This window comes from Sinocyclocheilus rhinocerous, unplaced genomic scaffold (genome assembly GCF_001515625.1).
Source record: "Sinocyclocheilus rhinocerous isolate Xijiao unplaced genomic scaffold, SAMN03320098_v1.1 scaffold227, whole genome shotgun sequence".
Taxonomy (NCBI): domain Eukaryota; kingdom Metazoa; phylum Chordata; class Actinopteri; order Cypriniformes; family Cyprinidae; genus Sinocyclocheilus; species Sinocyclocheilus rhinocerous.
Genome location: NW_015633170.1, coordinates 583,957 through 593,430, shown reverse-complemented (window position 1 = coordinate 593,430; position 9,474 = coordinate 583,957). Strand labels below are relative to the sequence as shown.

Sequence of the window (9,474 nt, the reverse complement as noted above, 5' to 3'; positions counted from 1 at the left end):
AAATAGAAAATAGTTATTTTTAATTGTTATATTTCACAATATTGCTGCTTTTACGTTTTAAATAAGTGCAGCCTTGGTGAGCATGAGACTTCAAAATCTTACTGACCCCAAACTTTTGTGTACATGTAATATTTATTTTAAATGGGCTAGTTTGTGCAAGTAAATTTATTTAAACTGGTTGTTAAAAGTTCAAATGGATTGATACTGGGCTTGAAAATATCGGTATCGGATCGAAAATAAAATAAGAGGTATTGCCCATCCCTACCAATCTGGTATGTAACACCCACTTTTCACAATCCAATCAATTACTGATAGATAAAATTTAGCCCCACTCTACTTTTTTCCCCTCTAATTGAATAGGGTCTTGCTGAGTTCTTAGGGTCCTATTTAATTTTTCCTAAAATCTTTTTTTTTTTTTGGTGTTATAATTTGTCTACACTGTAAAAAAAAACCCTGTTGTTTTTACAGGAAAACGCTGGCAGCTGTGGTTACCAGAGAATTCCTGTAAAAAATACAGCAGCACAGTAGATGAACTGGCAAATTACAGACCCACACTGTAAAAAAAATTCCGTAAAATTACTACCGTAAAATTTATGTCCAATACATGTAATGTCCAATACAGTTTTTCACCGTATATAGTAGGGGAATTTACCGTTAACCATTTAACAGGTTTTTACTGTAGCATTTTTACAGTCTTTTACCGTTAAATTCACGGTCATTTTTTACAGTGTAGATTTCATTTTCTGGGTTCCATTCTTTTCTTTTCATTTTAAGTTACATTTTAGTCGTCAAAAAACATGTCTTAAAGTGCCCCTAATTATAGATTTTTGAAAATGACCTTTCATGCAGTGTGTAACACAGCTCTAAGTGAATGAAAACATCCTGCAAAGTTTTAAATCTGAAAGTGCACCGTGTATAAAGTTATTGTCTCTCAAAAGAAAGAGTTGACTCTGAATCATTGAAACGAGTCGTTTTTTAAACGAATCCCAAGCCGTTTCATGTTGACGTCAACATGAAACATTAGCATATTGCCCACCCAGTTGTTGGTCTTTTCACATTGGTCTGAATGAAAATGCAAAGTAATTCTTTGCCACTAGGTGCCGCATAAGACAATGAAAGTGTTTTTTGACCTTGCATGCATGTCAACCTATTATTGGGGACTCAAAAAAACTAAATATGAACCTTTCATTACCCATAATAGGGGCACTTTAATTAGACATGGCTAATAATTTAAATCTTGTACAATTTAACAACCATTTACTAAAAGGGCCCTATAAAGTCAAAATTCAAATTTTTTTTCTATTATAATTTTCTATATTCTGTTTCAGAGGTTTATTAAATTTGAATAAACAAAAAGCATATTTAATCAATTAAATTCATAAAATTTTAACAACTTAATAGTTCATTAAAATTTGTACAATAATACAGTCATATGAAATGTTTTATTGTTACAGAAACTCTAGTTTGTTTTTTTCTGGATTAAAAAATTTGTGACATTCCTTAAAAAATAAATAAATAGTTTTATTATTAATATTGGTTTGAGAAGTGCATTGTATTATATTATAGCAATATATTTCTGTCACAATTTCTTCAAGTTAAACCAAACTTTAATTTTGACGGGTTGTCATGAAGACCTTTGAGTTTCTGTGTGAATGTGATGATAGTTTTTAGCTAATGGTGAAATTAAATGAAGTGACACTTAGAGCAGTTCTAGAGATGAAGTTCATGTGTTCATGTCCTCATATAAGCAGTGGTTCTCAAACTTTTTTGGTTACACCCCGTTTTAAACATTCACAGAAATCTTTTGCGGGTTAATATTCACAGAAGCTAGTCAGTATCGAGATTTGATTCATTGTACAGTCCTACTTGAGATATATTCATCCAAAATTGACCAAATTCCATGACATTCCGCAATATGCTGTAAATTCCATTTCTGTCAGGACCACTATCGTCAAAGATGATTGACAATTAGCATACAGTTTGGATTGGCGCTATGGTTCTGTTCTGGGCAAGAACTGGACAAGAGAGCAGCGATACCACCCCCCCATTTTAGAATTAGTCTGATTCAAAGGATAATCAGAAGGCTGAATCCTGACAGAGGAGGAGCTGGGGATGGAGGAGGGTAATTAGATATTTAGCAATGCGAAAACTGCTGCTAATACTGAGGGACCTTATATATGAATGCTTAGATAGGTGTCGTATTCCCATAGGTAGATGGGGATCAGCTGAGAGTCAGCTGATGCGAGCTTGACTAACGTGACCTGCCAGAACTAACGCTACGCTTGATTTTTATAACTGGATTCTGTGATTCCGTCTATGAAATCATAGGGCCCTATGCTGTTTCACCCCGTCGTCTGTACCGTCAAGTGGCTGTTTTTGCTGCGTAACCTCATATACAGTTATACTGGAGTAACAGCCTGTCTAAAAGACTGTTTATAGGGTAGCACAGCTTCACAAAATGTGATTCAGTGAGGCCGACTGAAAGGCAGAAAGCAATGAAGTAAATATACACTGGAGATAACGGAAAAAAATTACTTTGTACAGTGAAAAATAGATGTTGAGGTCACCATGAAATCAAGTCTTGAATTTAATCGCTGCAAAACAGGGGGTTCTTGAAGCCAAGGAGCGCAAGCTGAGTGATTGTGTCTGCTCAAGTCTTGCTGCCAACTGCAAATTTGTGAATGCACTTTTGGCAAGAAAGATCCCCACCTCCTCTTTGTGATTAAAGAGCTTGATTCAGCAAGACAGGCCGATAAAATATTGATAGGGAGGTTCAGCTTAGCTCGTCCCTAAATCGTTAACTTTTAACGAGTTTATCACAGCTTTTGATATGAGATCCTTGATCAAGTCACCCAGTTTTTCCCAAATGGAGGTGGGATATGTCACTTCGGATTACCGTCTTCCCTTTTGTTCTTTCTGCTGAGTTATTCTGGGAATTAAGTGGCGCTGGTGTGGAAGTAAGGAGTCCTGGAAGTTTAAAAATCTCAGTCTGAGTGTTTTAATTAAAGCCCATTTCCCATGTTCATAAAGACTTGCTTGTCTGATTGTAGAATATAATCTGGTGAGATCTTGAGTAAAAGCCAAGGTAGACTGGGCACCATCTAATTAACATGATATTAATGTTGCATAATGTTCAGTTTGTCCATATGATATGCACATTTTTAAAAGAAATTAATAGTTTTATTCACCAAAGATGCATTAAATTGATGAAAAGTGACAATAAAGACATTTACATTGTTAAAGAAATTTTTCTATTTCAAATAAGTACTGTTCTTTTGAACTTTCTTTCCACAAAAAAAAGGATCATATTAAGCAGAACAACAGTTTTCAACATTTATAAAATAAGAAATGTTTCTTGAGCAGTAAACCAGCATATTAGAATGATTTCTGAAGGATCATGTAACACTGAAGACTGAAAAGTCAGCTTTGCCATCACAGGAATGAATTACATTTTTAAATATATTAAAATAGAAAACAGTTTTTTTAAACTGTAAATTTCACAATATTACTGTTTTTAGTGTATTTTTGATCAAATAAATGCAGCCTTGGTGTATTTTAGAATTTTTTAATTCATCAACAATGAATAACCAATCACTAATTATTACTTACTCACACATTTATTTTGTACTTTTTATTTGTATTTATTGTATTTTTTTAAACAATGTGAGTAACAAATAATTTATATGAATTTATTTACCAATTTAGTAACATTTAATGTATTATGAATAAACATGAATTAACAGTGGACAGTAGTATATTTTTAAATGAACATTAACCTTATTGTACGTTGTAACCACATTGTTTAACAAATTGTCTCACATGGCAAAAATCACACTGTGTACACCTGGGGCAAGTTCAAGCTCAAACCGGTGCGCAACGTTTTGCTACGGATTCCGGTTTGAACGACATGTTTCCTGGAAACGGTGTGCAACATGGTTTGAGATACGTTTTCTCTTGTTTGGTGGGTGTGTCACATTTTTCAGGAATTTTAATGTAAATGTAGGAACCACAGTTTCCACAAATCCCTTCATTTGATTGGGATGTTTTCTTTTATTCTGAACGACAACGGCAGTGACTGTAACATCGAGCGTATTTTGCAGTTTTAAATGTGTATTTATACCGATTTCATCAGGCTCCGAAAATTCTTCAAAAAGAAAACAAAGAATGGCCTTCTCAGCTGCCATAGTTGCAACTCTTGCGTCATCAGAACAGGGTGTTCAACGCACCACCGTTTCCATTTAAAAAACGCTTTGCACAGTTTTGTCGGGGCTGAACGCAGCCCTGGCTTTAGTTAAGAGCCAGGATGACACAGGAATTATTCAACTTCCCTTTCTTTTTGAGTGCTGTTAGCATGTTATGGTAAACCAATAAACATGGCCTCTGAGGCTTTCCTGTGAGTTCTGAATCCGTGGATGTTGGCAGAGGTCAAAAACCATTTGTCTCCGGACTAGATTGCTGTTGTGCTATGCAGACAGCTCTATTCATCAGACTAATGCGCCTGAGGGGGCCGATGCCTGTCTCAGACTGGATATGTTTTACACAGATGAATCTGACCGCAGCATTTCCTGCTTCCTGTGTGCGATAGCGCTGATTGTCTGGGCCGCATTGATTTGATTGATTGATTGGTCTCCACTCACAGGTGCTGGAAAAGACTTGACTCATTGGAGGGGAAACAGTTTCATAATTAAATGACGACACTGTTCCTCTTTTATAGCCTTAATCATCAAGGCCAGGCCACTTAAGTCTTTTAAAGTCACCTAATGATGGAGACTTCATGATCTATCCAAGTTCATTTTTCTTGTTTGGACCTAGACTCCTAGATTCCTTTACACTGTGATTGAGCCACAAAAGTGTATATTTTAGGGCTAACATTCCTTTTTTTTAATCTTATTATTCTACAGTGAATATTGTTGAGTTCACTATTAGTTTAATTTTGTAACCATTGTCTTGTTTTAGGAGTAATCAAAGATTAGATGGTCCTACTTTATATTAGGTGTCTTTAACTACGATGTACTTATTTCCAGAAAATATAAATGTTAGGTACAATGTACTTATGTTCATTTTGAATTGCAAAATGCTTTTGTTTATATATTGTTTGATCTTAAATAGAAGCTTTAAGATCAACAGTTTTCTGCCAGATTAAAAACTTGTTTGAAAATTGTTTTAAAAAAATGAATCAACAGACATAAATATAATTAAATAATAATTAATAATAATTAAACAGCGGAGGCTGCTTCAAGGTGGCTCTGGATCAAGAGAGGAGAGCCATGGGCAGGGTAGTGCTACCTGGACACAAGTCGGGGCTTGATCAACCTGGTCAACCTGGGTCGCCTGGGCGAGGGCGTCTGATTGTTGATAGACCCGAAACACCCGATGACCCCAGGAAACATCACTGATGATGATGTGTACAGAAGCATCACTTGGTGATGTATGTTAAAAAAAGTTAAAAGAAAAGTTGTCTGTGGTTCTTGAGGCCTTAGCATAGCATGTGAATCTTAGCTATCTGTCTTGGTTTGGGCCACTTATTTTGCACTTTTAGTTACTTTTTTGGCACTTTTCTGTTTTCACTAAGAATAGAAATGTAAAGGCAGCGACTATTTGCACTAGATCTATTTGCAATAGATGCTATTTACAGTAAGTGTAAATAGCAATTAGATGCTATTTACACTAAGTGAAAATAGCATATTTTTTTTAGCGATAGATGCTATTGACACTAAGTGCAAATAGCAATGGATTCTATTTACACTAAGTGAAAATAGCAGTATTTTTAGCGATATGCTATTTACTCTTAAGTGCAAATAGCTATAGATTCTATTTACATTGTTAAAATAGCAGGATTTTCTGCTATTTATAACTACTACTTAATGCAAATAGTGGCAATTATCTGCACCTCAGTATTGTAGTACATTATAAAACAGTACACAACAATAACGTATTGAGTGGGAAACCTTATTGGGAAAATAAAACTCTCCCTACACCTACCCCAACCCTACCTGATACTTTATTTTCAACTTTTGGATTATTTTCTTAATTTTATTGAAAATAAATGCCTTTCCGATGTGATATGAGATTTGAAAAGGCAGGGAAAAAAGTTCGGCAAAAGGCGGGTTCGAACCTGGGTTGATCGTATCCAAAAGACTGCGATATGTGCTTTACCTCCTACATTTGACTGATGTCCTTTGTAGTGTTGACTAGCCCAATCACACGTTGGTGGGCAGAGTTAGTGTAAATAGCCTATGCCAACAAGGCTAGGTTATTTGCACTTAGTGTAAATAGAGACTCGGAAATGTAAATATACTACTGGGTCAATTACATAAGGGAAGACTAGTTGGTCTCTGAAAATTGGTCATCCGTTCAGAGTTATACAGAGTTAGACCAGAATGTGTCTGAATATACATTGAATGTATATTGTAGATAAAAAAGACCATTCAAAAGTCAGTTATAGCTATTCTTGAGTAGATAGTATAGTATACAATAGATAGTATACACTTTGTGCACATGGGCATTGTCATCCTGAGGAGAAAACACCAAACTGTTCTCTTGAATGCCATTGTATGGTGTGCAATTAAGATTTGTCTTCACTTGAATTAGCAGTCTGGCCAAACCCATTAATTAGTAGTGGGTGTCAGAAACACACATAGACAGTGCTGTGTTCACTGATGCTCTTCTGACTCACAATGACTTCCTGAAGGCATTTAGTCTTTCCTGACTCGATTGGCTGATGTTAATCACCTCGAATGTGATTGGCCATTTCAAATAGCTCCCAGTCACATTGGCTGCTGTCTCCCGGCCAGCCCTGCATATCTCCTCATCAGGCCTGGAGAGCAGTGAAGGAAGAAATGAGAGATGGATGCTGAGACATGATGAGATGATAGTGAAGGATGAAGAAATGAGAGGAGAGGAGAATGGGTGTGCCAAGTGAGGAAACGGATATCTGTAGAAATCTAGACTCATGACTGTACACTCTTTAGGTTTGTCCAGAATAGTCCTGGACCTGCATCTCTTAAACTGGAGGGGGAAAAAAAGATTGGTGCAATTAAACATAAAATTTAGCGAATTAAATATAAAACTGATTGATTGATTTTACATAAAACATAAATGTTCTTGTTACTAGAGGGAGCAATCATTCTTGCAGACCAATTTAAGTGCTTTAATGAACTTGTGACATTTAATTTGATAACTTCATTCCATCTTCCACAGTCAGGCCCGGGATTTTGTAGGTCAGCCTTGCAGGAGTGAATATATTGCTGTTGTTGCTTTCCATGACTGACAATAGCAACGGTCATTCAGTATTAAAAATACCAAATCGTCATTCATTATACCTGACATAGGAAATTAAAGTTGTTGAAGAACAATTTCAGTTAAAATAGATGTTTCTTTGCACTTCTTCGATTCTCACTATGGTATTTTTAGTAAAGAGATGTACTATAAAGTCATTTGTATCTCACAGCAAGACTAAAAATCCAGGGGATCAGTCGTTTGCCTGTTATGCTTTAACAAAAGCAGTTATATTGACAGAGAATAGTTCCTACGAGAGTAATCCTCGCCTTAGGTGCTTTATACACACAGGCCCTGATCTTACACTTTTCACATCAGTCCGTGTCCTCAGTGGGACGTCTAAGGAGATTTCCCACTGCCTTTTTGGCCAGGGAACATACCCTATGGAAGCAGACATTAACGCTTTGCCAAAGCATGTTGTATATGTGTCAACAAACATGTTGACATGTTTTCAACTTGTAAGATTTTCATCAAACTCAACCATTACAGTAGTTGACCTGAAAGTGAAAACTGACCATAGAAAACAATTCTATTGTGGCAATGCTGAGCAATGCAACATGTGGGATATGTGCATTTATGCATTTGGCATTTTATTTTATTAGTTTATTATATTATATTTAAAAATTGAATAAAATAAAATATAAATAAATATAAAATAAACTAAAATATTTTTTTTACATCTCATTATGTTTAATAGTATGACATTCATTGGAGTGACGTCCTGTGGTGATGGTGTAGCGGTTAATTTTCTGGGATGTAATCTAAATGTTTTAGCTTCACCATTGTGCCTTGATACTTACCCACAGGTGGCTGTAGCAAATGTACTGTAATTTGCGTCAGATATAAGCGTCTGCTAAATGACAAATAGCCCAATGAGAATAAGCTAAGCACCCGGCGTCAGTGCCTAGATATTACACTTTCTCTGGCTGTCTGGAGTAAAATATGTTTGGGTTGAGAGTCGAATGCTCCAAGGTGTAGTCAAGAGATCTGGGCTTCCACTCAGGTAATCAGAGAGCATTATGGGCCTCAGGAAGCTGCTGTTCAGGGCAACAGTCTTCACACGGCACTTACTTCATTACAGATAACATTTGATATGGTCTGCAGTGTGTGTGTTGTTATTGCCATTACACCCTGTCTGTCACTGAGCGTCTGTGTGATTTCATTTTGAAACGACTGATACACAGCGACACAAGCCGTAAATAAAGAGCGCAAATACATGACCCTGCCCTGCTCGGCCCTGAGAGGGACTAACAGTGCGTGCTCGCACCGGCTTAATCGCTGATGACAGCCTGTTATCCTGCAGCGACACGCGGGTGCTATTCAGGCTCGTTTGTGTGTGTGTGTGATAGGGCTTCATTGTTATTTTAAAGTAGAGGTGGGAAGAACAAACAAATATCACGGTGTAGGTAATTCTACTCTACCATTCAAATGTTTAGAGTCAGTACTTTGTTTTTTTTTAATTAATGAAGGATCATGTGACACTGAAGACCAGAGTAATGATGCTGAAATTTCAGGAATGAATTACATTTTAAAACATTCAAATAGAGAACGGTTGTTTTAAATGGTAATAATACTTCAAAATATTATTTTTTTTACTGTATTTTTCATAGATGCTTCTTTTTAAAAAGAACAGTAGTGTATATCACGGTAACTACAGATCACAAGGATTTTTCGGCTAGAAATAAATGATGCTTATCATTATATAAACTTTTTAATGGTTATATTTATTTTAATAATGGTAATTTATTTAATTTGTTGTGTATTTGCACATCATTATTTTCACATTACTTCATGTTTCTTAGCCTTTCTCATTTGTAAATAATGTAAATCAGTTCTGGCCACTCGAATACTGGATATCTACTGCGGGATAAATGGTATAGCAGAACTTGGTTAAAGGAACACACCACTATTTTTGAAAATAGGCTCATTTTCCAACTCCCCTAGAGTTAAACAGTTGAGTTTTACCGTTTTCGAATCCATTCAGCCGATCTCCGGGTCTGGCGGTAGCACTTTTAGCTGCAGCTTAGCATAGATCATTTAATCTGATTAGACCGTTAGCATCTCGCTCAAAAATGACTATTTTCAGGCGCTGCGTAATATCATTGCGCAACTTTTCATTTTCCGTCGGTCTTAGTACATGATGTAACTACAGAAGAGTCAAGTTTTAAATAGGAAAAATATAGAAACTCTTTGGTC

The 9,474-nt window shown here is 36.0% G+C and overlaps 1 protein-coding gene and 1 long non-coding RNA gene across 4 annotated transcripts in view; both read left to right on the top strand.

Annotated features, from left to right (window-relative positions):
* Positions 1-9,474, top strand: part of LOC107743257 (protein bassoon-like) — a 98,355-nt gene that overhangs the window by 54,971 nt on the left and 33,910 nt on the right. The window lies entirely within an intron of this gene.
* Positions 5,866-9,474, top strand: part of LOC107743258 (uncharacterized) — an 8,841-nt gene continuing 5,232 nt past the window's right edge. Inside the window, exons 1-2 of the long non-coding RNA XR_001640386.1 lie at positions 5,866-5,939; positions 8,251-8,255. This is a non-coding gene — a long non-coding RNA (uncharacterized LOC107743258). The remainder of the gene's footprint in view (positions 5,940-8,250; positions 8,256-9,474) is intronic.